At 34.2% G+C, this 12,799-nt stretch overlaps 1 non-coding gene across 1 annotated transcript; it reads right to left on the reverse strand.

Moving 5' to 3' along the window:
- Positions 1–1,509: 1,509 nt before the first annotated feature.
- Positions 1,510–1,616, reverse strand: LOC117795472. The gene has a single exon (XR_004619511.1). It is a non-coding gene; the product is annotated as a U6 spliceosomal RNA (small nuclear RNA).
- Between the last annotated feature and the right edge of the window lie 11,183 nt (positions 1,617–12,799).

Raw genomic sequence — 12,799 nt, forward strand, 5'->3', positions numbered from 1 at the left:
AAGGACCTGGGAGCCATCTCATTGAAATGCAATCATCAAGTAAGACAGCCTCCCTATCTCCCAGTTTGTGTGAGGGTAGAAGCCTGCAGCCAGGGTACCACATACTAAGTTGCCAGAGTACCTCTTGTCATAAAAATATTACGGTTTATTTTTTCTTTGGAAAAAAACGATTAGCAAACACAGATGGCCACCCCAATTATCAGGTGAATCTAGGAAGAACGACGTGTGACAAATGGTGCTGTCAAGTCCTCTTATTTAAGGACTAGTTACTGTTGATCATGAGAACATGTATGCCATAGGGTTGTATCTGCCTGGCAATATAAAAGGGTAAGACTTCTTTCTGATTTAAAGTCTGTTCTATAATAAAGCTGTTTTCTTTCTTTTCTACTTTTGGGGAAAGATTTTCCGGGTTAGCTGAAGATTTTGTTTTTAATGATATTCCCCAACAGTAACTCCATCTAACTTGCTTATTCAAAGACACTCCCCCAGAAATTCTTCCCTCTCTGTCATGCCTTTTAAAACATTTTTCCTTAATCTTTCTCATTAGCTGGAATTTCTTCCATCCTGACCTTATAGTTCCTTCAAAAATGAGCCTATCTTTCTACTATTATCTTCTTTCAAAATCAGACAAGCTCCTCCTGTATGTCATTTCTGGTAGACACTCTAATTAGGCTTTTATATCCATATATAAAAGGTGTATATACATATATATAAAAACATCCATATTTACAGAAATGTCCATTTATATAGTGTAAATATATATATATATAGTGTGTGTGTGTGTATGTATATATATACACATATACAAATATATATATATATATATAGTGTAAATGTATAGTTTTAGAATCACTAACCAATACCATACTTACATGGCAATCAATCAACTGAAATTCAATATTTTAATAATGGTTTTAGTTTAAATATACAGAGGAAGGTACAAATATCATCAGTTTGATGAGTTTTGACAAATGCATACACCTGTGTAATCAGACCCTATTAAGATATAGAGCATAACCACAATCTCCGAAAGTTCCCTCATTCTCTTCCTAGTCAACACTCTTACACCAAAGGCAACCACTTTGCTATTTTTTTTTTATCATATTAGTTACCATATATTAGATATATAAAAAATGACACCTTTTTTATGGGCATATATTTTCATTTCTCTTAGATAAATACCTAGGAGTAGAATCCCTATGCCTTAGAACAGCTGTGTATTTGTCTTTATAATAATTACCAAAGCACTTTCCATTGTGCTATATCATTTTACACACCCACCACGTAAGAGTTCTAATTACTCTTCCTACTTAGCAGCATTTGGTGTCTCAGATATTTAAATTTCAGCCAAACTTCTAGTTCTGTAGGGCAATTTTATCACAGTTTTAACCTGATTTTCCTTAATGACAAATGCTCATTTTCTTATTTGTTTTTTTCTCTCTCTCTCTCTTTTTTACTCCCATTATATATCTCCTTTTGTGAAGTATCTAAGTATTTTGCTCATTTTTTTCCAATGTGGAAAGCTCCATGAATTTGCATATCATCCTTGCACAGAGGCTGTGCTAATCGTCTCTATAGAGTTCCAATTTTAATATATGTGCTTGCAAAGTGGGCACTTGCTCTCTCTCTCTCTCTTTTTTTTTCTTTAGATTTTTATCTATTTATTTTAGAGGCAGAGAAAGAGAGACCGAGCACTGGGAGGAGGAGCGATAGGGACAAGCACACTCTGCACTGGGTCTGCACAGGGCTTGATCCCAGGACCCTGAGATCATGACCTGAGCGAAATCAAGGGTCAGATGCTGAAACCGCTTAACCAACTGAGCCTCTCAGGTGCCCAGGTACTTGGTATTTTTTATTTATTGGCTTATTTGTCATTTTATTGTCACGTGGGATTTTCACGTGTTTGATTTGTTTTTGTAAGCTATACATTTTACAAATAATTTCTTCTAAGTTATGGTTTTCTTACTGATTTTTTTTAACAGTGTTATGTGGCAAGTAGCATTTTTTTAGTCTGATTTTTTATTTACTCTCTTAAATTTTTTTAAGGTGCTTTGGTCTCTTGTCTAAGAAATATTTGCCTGTCCCCAAGTTATTGAAGATATTCTCCTGTGTTTTATGAGATTTGTAGTTTTTGCTTTTTATGTTTAGGTGTATGATCTGTCACAAATTAAGTTTTGTACATGGTGTGAGGTAGGAGTTAATATTCTTTGTGATGCGAACAGATATATAATATTCTAAATATTTGTTGAAAATCCTTATTTTACTGAAGAGCTTTGGCAACCTTGTCAAAAGTAATTGACCGAATATGAGTGGGTGTATTTCTGGGCTGTCTATTCTGTGCTTTTGATTTTTTTTTCTAGCATCATGGCTATATTATTACTATTATAGTTTTATAATAGTTTTTGAAGTGAGATTTTTTTTTTAAGATTGGTTTTTCTCTTTGAGGTGTTTGTACTTCCATTCAGTGTGTCAATTTTTATAAGAAATTCTGATAGAATTATGACTGTGATTACTTTAAATCTATAATTTGGGGAAAATTGGCATTTTCACAATATTGACCCTTCAAATCCATTGGCATAGTATATACCGCTCCAATTATTTAGATTTTTTTCTCAGAAATATTCTGTTGTTTTGCATGTACTTTCACTTATCTTGTTCAATGTATTCCTGAGTATTTTAGTGATTTAATGGTATTAAAATTAATTTTGAAGTCTTTTTATTCTGAAATAATTATAAACTCACAGGAAATGTCAGAAATAATGCAACATGTCCAGCTTCCTCTAATGGTGACATATTTTATAACTGCAGTACAACACTGAAACAAAGAAAAATAAATATTGGTATACCGTTGCTAACTAGACTACAGACCTTATTCAATTTTTACTGCTTTTAACCTGCATTTCTTTGTGTGGATGTGTATAGTTCTAAGCAGTTTTGTTCCATGTAATGATTTGTTCAACCACCACAAAAATTAACTGTTCTAAGCTGTTCTATGACCACAAAAGAACTGTTTTATTCCATTCCTGTCCCATGGCAGCCACTAATCTATTTTCCATCTCTATAGTTCTGTCCTTTTGAAAATGTCATATAAATGAAATTATACATAATGCCATGTCTTTAAATTACTTCAAAAGAATCTTGGGAGTTGGTGGAAGTGGGTGGTAGTACAGATGAAAAATTTAACCATGAACTGGTAATTGTCAAAGCTTGGTGAGGATCCATAAGGACTCATTATATTCTCTACTTTGAAATACTTTTTATATTCCCTTAATAATAATAAAAATTAAGAGCTATTAAAGAAGAGACAAAATATTTAAGTAGAGGATATTCAGAACAGAAAAAATGTTGAGAACAATATTGTTTAAAGTTGGAAAATACATTAGAAAGAAAAATAATTTGGGGTGTCAAAAGCTAGATAGAGGGGAAAAAAAAGAAAAAAAAAGCCAGATAGAAAATAACCAGAGAAATTAAGTAAGGATGACTGAAGTGATAGTAATGGGTATTATGATTAACTTTATGTAGTTATTTTAAAAATGAGAAAAAAAAATCAATGACATAGTATAATTTCCTCAAGATCCATGCACATTATTGCAAATGTCAGGATTTCTTCTATCTCATGCATGTGTGATATTCCATTGTGTGAGTGTGTGTGTGTGTGTGTGTACAAATGCCCATCATCAAAAAAATAGAGAAGATAGGGTATACATTCATATCCAGTCATAAATGACAACTCAAGGGATACAAAAAGATGGTTTCAATTCATAAATAACAACACAAAGACTAAAAAAAAAATGGTTCCCAGTCACAAATTCTAACAGAGGATAGAAAAATATGGTTTCAAGTCATAATTGATAATGCAAGAGATAGAGAAAAACTATTCCCTGTCATAAATGAGAACTCAGGTGAGAGAAAACTAAAGGCTTTCAGCCATGAATTTTAACTCAGGTAATTGAAAAAGAAGGTTTCCAGTCATAAATGAAAAGTCAGATGATAGGGAAAAAAGATTTCCCATCATAAATGGTAACTCAAGCAATTGCAATAGATAATTTCCAATCATAAACAGTAACTCAGCTGATAACGAATGGGTTTCCAGTCATAAATGATAACACACATGATAGGAAAGAATGTATCCCAGTCATCAGGTATAGCTCAGGTAGAATAGGAAAAAGGTTCTTAGTCATAAACAAAAATCAGGTAATAGAGACAGAAAGAGTTTCAGTCATAAATGATAACTCAGATGGTGGAGAATGAAAGTTTCCCATCATAAATGATAAATCAAGAGATAGGGAAATAAAGGTTCCTGATGATAAATGATAAGTCAAGTGACAAAGAAAGAAGGTTTCAAGTCAAAAATGTTAGTATAGGTGATAGAGAAAGATTTCTAGTCATTATTGATAATTCACATGATGGAGAAAGAAGCTTTTCCATTATAAATAGTAATCCAGATGACTGTTTACAGTCATAAATGATGATTTGATGAAAAACATAGGGGATTTCCAACCATAAATGATAATTCAGGTGAGAGAGAATGAAGGTTTCCATGACAAATGATAACATATAATAAACAAAGAAGTTTTCCATGCATAAATGATAACTCTAGTAATGGAGAAAGGAGGTTTTCAGTCATAAGTGTTAAGTCAGGTGCCTAAGAAAGAACAGCTTCCAGTCATTAATGATAACTCAGGATGTAAGGAAAGTTTTCCAGTCATTAACAAGCCAGATGTTAGCAAAAGGTTTCCAATTATAAATGATGACATGTAACTCATGTGATAGAGAAAGATTGCTAGTCAAAAATAATAACTCACATGATAGAAAAAAGAGGTTTCCAATTATAAATGATGACTCATCTGCTAGAGAAAGGTTTTCAGGCATAAATAATAACTCGCATAATAGAAAAAAAGGTTTACATTCATAAGTGATAAGTCAGGTTCTAGAGAAAGGTTCAAGTCATGAATGATAACTCAGATGCTAGAGAAAGATTTCTAGTCATAAACAGTAAGTTGGGTAATAGGGAAAGAATGTTTCCAGTCTTATAACTCAAGTGATTAAAAAAAAAAAAAGATTTCTAGTGATGTATGATAACTCTAAGTGATAGAGAAAGAAGGTTCACAGTCATAAATGATAAACCGGATGATTTAAAAAATGAAATAAAATAATTATATATTGCAATATGTATGGAAAGCACATAAAATATATTAAATAAACTGAATTGGTGATCCTGAAGAAATAAATGCAAAAAAACTTTGATTTATCACATGCATGTCATAGATTCCAAGCTTTTTCATGGGAAGATCAGTTAAAACTAGAGGTATAGCTAAATTTACTCTTAATACAATACTTATTGTAGATCAGGGAACAATTAAAATAAATAATACTAGGTTATGATGTAGAAAATATATAGGGAAAGATTAGCCAATATTGAAAAGTCTTGAAAATGGACCACGGTGATTTAAAAATACTACTCTTTTTAAGGGTAGCTTTAAGCCGAATGGACAGGAATTTTCAGGTTAAGATGGCAGCTACTGTTTGGATTTGTGATCCACTGGAATCAAACAGAGAGGAAATATTTCCTTTAGTGTCATACTCCAGAGCAGTTCATTCCGACTGAACTTTCTGCAATAGAGATTTTCTATATACGGGCTGCCCAATATCTTGGCCACTAGGCACATGTGATTATTGAGCACTTGAAATGCTGGCTAGTACGACTGAGGAACTGAATTCCCAATTTAGTTTAATTTTAACTAATCTGAATTTAAATAGCTACATGTAGCTAGCAACTAGAGTACTGGACAACACAGGTCTAGAGAAATCCTCGTTACGTTTTTTCAATCAACCCATTTCAACCATCAAGATTTTGGAATTAGTCATGGATCTAATTCAATTTTCTGTTCCAAAATTCCTTAGGAATCTACATTGTTAACTCAAAGAGATTATTGTATAAAACTTGTTCTTATTTCCCCCTCAGGGCCCCACATACAATTCCCTGATGTTTTTCATATCTATCTATCATCTATCTATCTAACTATCTATATCACCCAGGCCATATGTTACACACAATCATAAAAAGAAAAATATAAAAGAAACACAACTTCACTTTAATCTTCTTGAAGGGGAAATAATATCCATGCTGACTCTGAACTATTAAGTAAAACATATATACATATATAGCTTACATAAAAAACAATTAAGTAAAAATATATATATAATCTAATATGTATATTATATTGGCTTTGAACAATTACTCTGGCATCTAAGTTGATAAATTGGCTTACATCCTTAGTGATATATTAGGGTAGTCTTAAAAAACAAAAGAAAACCAAAAAAACTTGATCCAATTTGGCTGAAGGAAGACACTCAGCCCATGGGGATTTTGAAATAGCTTAAGCAAGCAAAACTTACATTCTGCTATTACCTGCATTTTAAAATGTGCTCATTACTTAGGTTCTGGGGCAGATATAAGAGGCTAATTACAGTACTTAAAGGAATGTATAGTTAAGTTTCAACTTTCCCGTCTACCTGCATCATCAGGCAGAAACCTGATTAAACAGATGGGCCTCACCCTATGACCCTGAAAATCAGTACTGAGATTCTGGAGAAACAAGAAAAGAAAGTGCCAAATGGTGTTCATTCTTCATGGAAAAAGCCCTAAGGCACCTAAACTTGCTAAGGCTGAATCAGCATTACACTTTGAACTTGGCAAAGTCGAAAAATGAACACCACCATAAAGCAGCTTTATTGTGGTTCCTCAATTCATGAAATATGAGAATTATTAATATTAATTGTAATACACTAATTATTCACATTTAGGAATATAGGGGCCTGCATTTCCCTAAAAGGCTATTTCATTATTAAGTATATTACAAACTAGGATGAGGCACAGACAAGAACCACACTGAAAGTAACAATTTAAAAACCTAAAGATACCTTATCATAGAAAGCAAACAGCAAAAATACCATATATGAAGTCCTGAGTCTCAGTTTATACGTGGCTTAAAATTTACATTAATAGTAACTTAATTTCATTCAGATAAACATTTCACAAAGTAGGAGTATACCTTCTGATTATTATCAGTTTCCAAAACTGAAACTTGAAATTATACCTTCTCAGAGAGTTTAAAGAACTAAAAAAAAAAAAAACAACAAAAAACAAAACACAAAATCTTAAGTGTAGTTACGTAAGCTATTCAGAATTAACATTTAGCAAATTCTCAATAATTTCATTTAAGAAATTCCAGATTAGAGCCACACCAACCTTATAGCCTTTTTATTTAGGTATCAACCTCCAAACTTATGTACACGCATATAAACAGATAAATGTGTGTATATATGTGTATATATATGCTTATATATATATACACTTATGTATACATATATATAAACACAGACATATACATACACACATGCACACACACGTAGGTTGTTTTAAGTGATGAAATTAGAGGACACAGAATAGTGGGCTATCTTTTGAGATGTCAACTAGAACTCCAAAGGCTGTTAAATATTTTTCTCATATTTAGTTATTCATTCATCCTTACTTTCATTTATTCATTCATGAATTAATTTATTTAATACAAGATCATTAAATGCGTTCTGTGTCAGATATAGGGTAGGCTCTGGGAATAGAAAAAATGAATGTTATACTCTTGGTACTAAAAAGGCAGTCAACTTACTATAAACAGAATGATGTGTTAGATACCCAGGAGGATACAAAGAGAAATACAGCATATACTTTCTTCTTAAAAGAAAATTTATATGCTAATTAAGTTGCTTAGATGAACTTTGCATTGCTCTTTTAAAATATAACTTTCGTGAGCTTTCAAGTTACATTTGAGTCTCGTTAGATGACACTGCAGTACAAAATGTAGTATCTTAAGACAAAAACACTGTATAGTCTCTCTATCTTAGGAAGAGAATAATGATATAGAAGTCACTTAATACTCCTACCTTGTTTATTTGAGAAAGATTCCACACGCTGAATGGCCCCTGCTTATAATACCTATTTGTAAAATGTATATTCACAATCATTAGCTAATATAGTTCCCTGAATCTTTCAAAGTTGTTTATCTTGAATAGAATATAATTCCTTAAGCATTCTCCCTCTATTTTTATTTTTTTCAGTAAATGTAGAAAGACTGGATATATAACAGATATTTATAAAATAACTATTTGATACAGAAATGGATCAACCATTCTTCATCTTATATCCTGCACTGGCCAGTTGACTGGGTTGTCAGACGTCAAGTATTCAATATTGTGATCAAGAACATAGGTCTTACCTCTGATGGGAGCAGACAGAAAGATATGACTAACCTTGCACTTTTGAATTGTTATATTTCTTACTATCCCTTAGTACTTCATCCATGATAGAGGTCCAATAGGATGGCAAGAACTATCAATACAATGTTAGTCACAGCTTTTAGCCATAACCCCAACGTAGTCTTAGCTACCTAAGCTGAAGAGAATTTGAGATATAAGGTGTAGGGGAGGTAAAAATTTCTCTCAACCCCCTTAGGGTTTTTTGGCTAGGCCTGCAAATTAAATTGACATAAAACAGATTAACAGGAGAAAAGCACAGAGATTTATACAAGCTTCATGTGACATGGGAGACCTCATAAAGAAATGAAGACCTAAAGAAATGGTGAAACCTACTTACTTTTATATTAGGTTGAACAAAGAGAAGCAATTGTGGAAAAGTAAACTACATGGGAGGCTAAAGGAAGATGACAGTTATTTGAACAAGATTTGTTTGTATAGAATTCTCATGGCTTTGACTTACCATTGAAGAATGTTTCTTTTCTCCTGACTCAGGATAGGCATCTTTCATATGGGAGTTTTATCTTTTTTCAGGAAGGAAATGACAGATTAGAATGGTCGCTTACATCTGCTGTTTTTTAAGTGCTTTTAGCTCAAAATAATCCTTATGCCAATGTAGCATATTCTGCCATGCTTCAAAGATCTTTCCTTTCCCTTCCTTTCTCTTCCCTCCCTTCTTTTCTCTTTCTCTCCTCTCCTTTCCCTTTCCCTTCTCCTCTCTTTTTTCTTTTTCCTTTTCTTTTTAGAATAACCAGAAATATGGCCTGATCTAAAATCCAATTCAATGGCCCACTTTTCCCTCACTCACTGGGATTGCAATCTGACTTCAAATCTCATTCACTCATCATGAAATTCAATCATTTTTTAAAGCCCTGCTATTTATTGCCCCAGGCACTGAGGATACAGGCCAATGACCCTCACATAATGTATTTATTTAGACTGCCACTCAAAATGGCAGAAGAGAAGAGAAAAGCAAACTCAAAAAACAACAACAACAACAACAACAACAACAACAAAAACTCACCTGGAACTACAGGAGATCTGCCTTCCAAGGAGGAGAAGTTTTAGCTTCCCTTATTCCACTAAGTTTGAAATATGAACTGCAAAGCAGGAAACAACACAGTAAACCAAATTCAAAGGGATTCCCTTTTTTTTTTTTTTTTTTTAGGATTCTCAAGATACTAAACCAAAGCTGAAATTGTTGTACTTGCTATTTAAACAATGCTACTGTTTCTCTTCTCCTTCTTTGTTTAGGGCCTCCCATAGCCTCTAAAGCTCTATTGAAATTTTGAGTAAAGAATGATTTAATCAAAGAAAAGTTAATAAAATACATTAATATAGATTTCAGATAATGTATGAGCACTCTAAGAATGCTGTTTACATGCTAATATTCACCACATCTATTTTTAGTTGCTTTTTTCAAATAGCCTTACTAAATGGAAAAGACTAGTAACTTCATTATGATAGCTCCAATATGGTATAAGGAAGTTCAACAGAATAAACATTTTATGAAATAACTATCAAACAATTCAAAGTATAAGGATGTTCAATATTAAAATTTATAATATAGTTTCTTCTGCAAATTAAATTATCTGTCCTGATGTTAACCACTCCCCATCAGAGATGGAACTGACAGATGTGATCGACGTCATTAAGAAAAACAACATTCGGGTGATTTCTTAGAAAGAAAAAATAAACCAAAAGCCAAAAGATTTCCCTTGAATTGTGAAGTAATTTTCAGTCCAATGTATTCTCCTTGCTCAGAATTATGACCCTTAGATATTAGTCATTTGAATGGCATAAGAATTGAATATTAGAAGGACTGATTTAAAGCTACTTCCTCTCATCTCCACTGGATTTACATAAAACATCAAGCTGTTCTCAGGCTTGCTGAGGAAGAGTTCAAGAAAGAACCGTCTTTTAAGAGTGAAATTCCCATTGGAATTCTCTTCTAGCATAGATACATTAAGAGAAAGGTATTGGGTACATGACTTGATTAGATCTAACAATGAAGGCTTTGCTGAACTCAGAATTCTCAGGGGACTAAACTGAATAGAGAAAATAAATGCAACATATTATTAATTCAACCTCCTGCCAAAATATAAAAGGGAGTAGATCAGTGTGTATAGAACTATGTAAAGAGCTACAATTCAAACTGATTAAGAAAGCATATGATTTGTTATTTCTTAATTAATGCAACTAAGCCCATTTTGCCTTTTTCATGCCCTCTTAGCACTAAAAACCTCCCAGTTTGGGTCCTTTTCATTGAAAATATTTCTATGATGATTTCTAAGTCTCAGTTTTGTTTATTTAATACATTCTTTTTCCGGACTCAATGTTAAGTTCCTCGTGGACGGACAGTATCTTACCATATTTGCCAATGTACACCGTAAACTGATCCAAGCCCTTTTCTATTGTCAAAGGTGGCCTGTGGTCACCATTATCCAAATGCTTGACTCATGTATGTTCCCCTGGGGAAAGGTACATCCTATCCAGCAGCTCATTAGTTCCGGTCTTTTGGAGGCTTTATATTTATTGCATTGCTCCTTCATAAATGCTTCAGATTTCAAAGTGGTAAAAAAATTCAAAATGTATTTTTAGTATCCATTAGTTGTTCTTAGAGAGTTTGGGTGGAGGAAAAAAGTTAGCTAAAACAAGGTTTAGAGATCACCTGAAGATTTGTTTACTTCAGGCTCTTGTTCACACAAACAGATAATTCTAAGTGGAAACCAGACAGAGAGAAGACTCCCAGTCTCTCCACATCATAAACAAGGCTCCTGATATCCATCAGAAATCTACTAAGGAATTTTACAAATGTGGGCTTGTTTCAACCAAACTACCTACAGTAACTGACCGTATGGAGAGCAATACAAGTTGGCATTACTAATAGCAACTTCTCAGCTACTATGTGCTACTTGGGCAAAATCTATTTTGATTTGTGTTCAGAAACGGTGTTAAGAAACTCCAGAGTTTGTAAGGTATGAGATAGATACCTGGAAATGTTTCGGGGTGAGGAGGGAAAAATAACAAAATAAGATAATAGGAATGAGAAAAGAAGATAGGCAGGGGCTATAAAATTTTTTAGATCCTGAGAAACATCAAGAAAGAGAACTAGACAGAGAAAGGGAGAGTGGCTGAAATCAGTGGCAGTGGTAGCAGGGCCTACACAAACCAGAGAAGCAGTCCTATCATTGGACAGAGCCACATATTCTAACACTTAGTAGAAAAACTCACTTGTTTTAAATCAATGTGCGCTCTTCACCATATCTGCCAGACACTAAGTTGTTGTCTCTCAGTCCCAAAACCACCTCTACACATTCAGCTTTGCAGTATTGAGGGTAGCACTCTGCTAACAACATTTCTCCTTTGCCAATAGGAAGTTAGAGAGAAGGAGTTGATACACTGTTGCTTGAAAGGGCTGGAGAGTCAATAGTTCAGGTTTTGTGGGCCATTTGCTCTCTGTTGCAACTGTTCAACTGTATCTTTGTAGCACCAACACACCCAGAAAGGAAACAAATGAACCTGGAAAGCAAAACTTAAATAGACATTAAAATTTTAATTATATATAATTTTCACCTGTCATACATTTTTTAAAGTTTAAAATACGTTAAAAAAAATTATGAACTCACCAGACNAGCACTCTGCTAACAACATTTCTCCTTTGCCAATAGGAAGTTAGAGAGAAGGAGTTGATACACTGTTGCTTGAAAGGGCTGGAGAGTCAATAGTTCAGGTTTTGTGGGCCATTTGCTCTCTGTTGCAACTGTTCAACTGTATCTTTGTAGCACCAACACACCCAGAAGGAAACAAATGAACCTGGAAAGCAAAACTTAAATAGACATTAAAATTTTAATTATATATAATTTTCACCTGTCATACATTTTTTAAAGTTTAAAATACGTTAAAAAAAATTATGAACTCACCAGACTGCAAAAACACGAGGCAGGTGAGCTTTGGCCTAGAGGCCATAATGTGCCACTCCTTGCACTAGGGCGAGATGGAGGGCCTGGGGAAGGGACTTGCTTCTGTGTGCTTGTCTTCCAGTCTGCGTGACTCCCGCAATCCTGTTTCGCCGTTGTGGGGGCAACTGATTCCACTCTCCAGTTGTTTGCTTGCTCTTGCTCTCTGGCAACCAGCTTCATCATGCTTTCTTAGATCTGCCTGAACCGATCCGGCCTCACACAAGCCTTCGCTTCACAGGGCCTCTCCTTGGAGTTCTTCAAGACGAGCACCAGCTGGGTGCTGCTTCCTCCTCAGAGTTCTGGGCCGAAGCTCTGCGGGCCCCTTCTGCATGCACCCAGGGAACCGGCATTCCCTTGTAGGCAATCCCTCCTCTGAGGTCTGAGTCTCAAGCCTGTGGGGTTCTTCCCAGAGTCTGGATTCTGAAACCCTTCACCACTCCGTTTGTTCCCCAAGCCCTCGGGGTTATAGTCACCTCTTGTGTACTTACTAGCTCCCTGTTAACTCTGTGTTACTGAGACTCAGA

This window comes from Ailuropoda melanoleuca, chromosome 1, assembly GCF_002007445.2.
Source record: "Ailuropoda melanoleuca isolate Jingjing chromosome 1, ASM200744v2, whole genome shotgun sequence".
Lineage (NCBI taxonomy): Eukaryota > Metazoa > Chordata > Mammalia > Carnivora > Ursidae > Ailuropoda > Ailuropoda melanoleuca.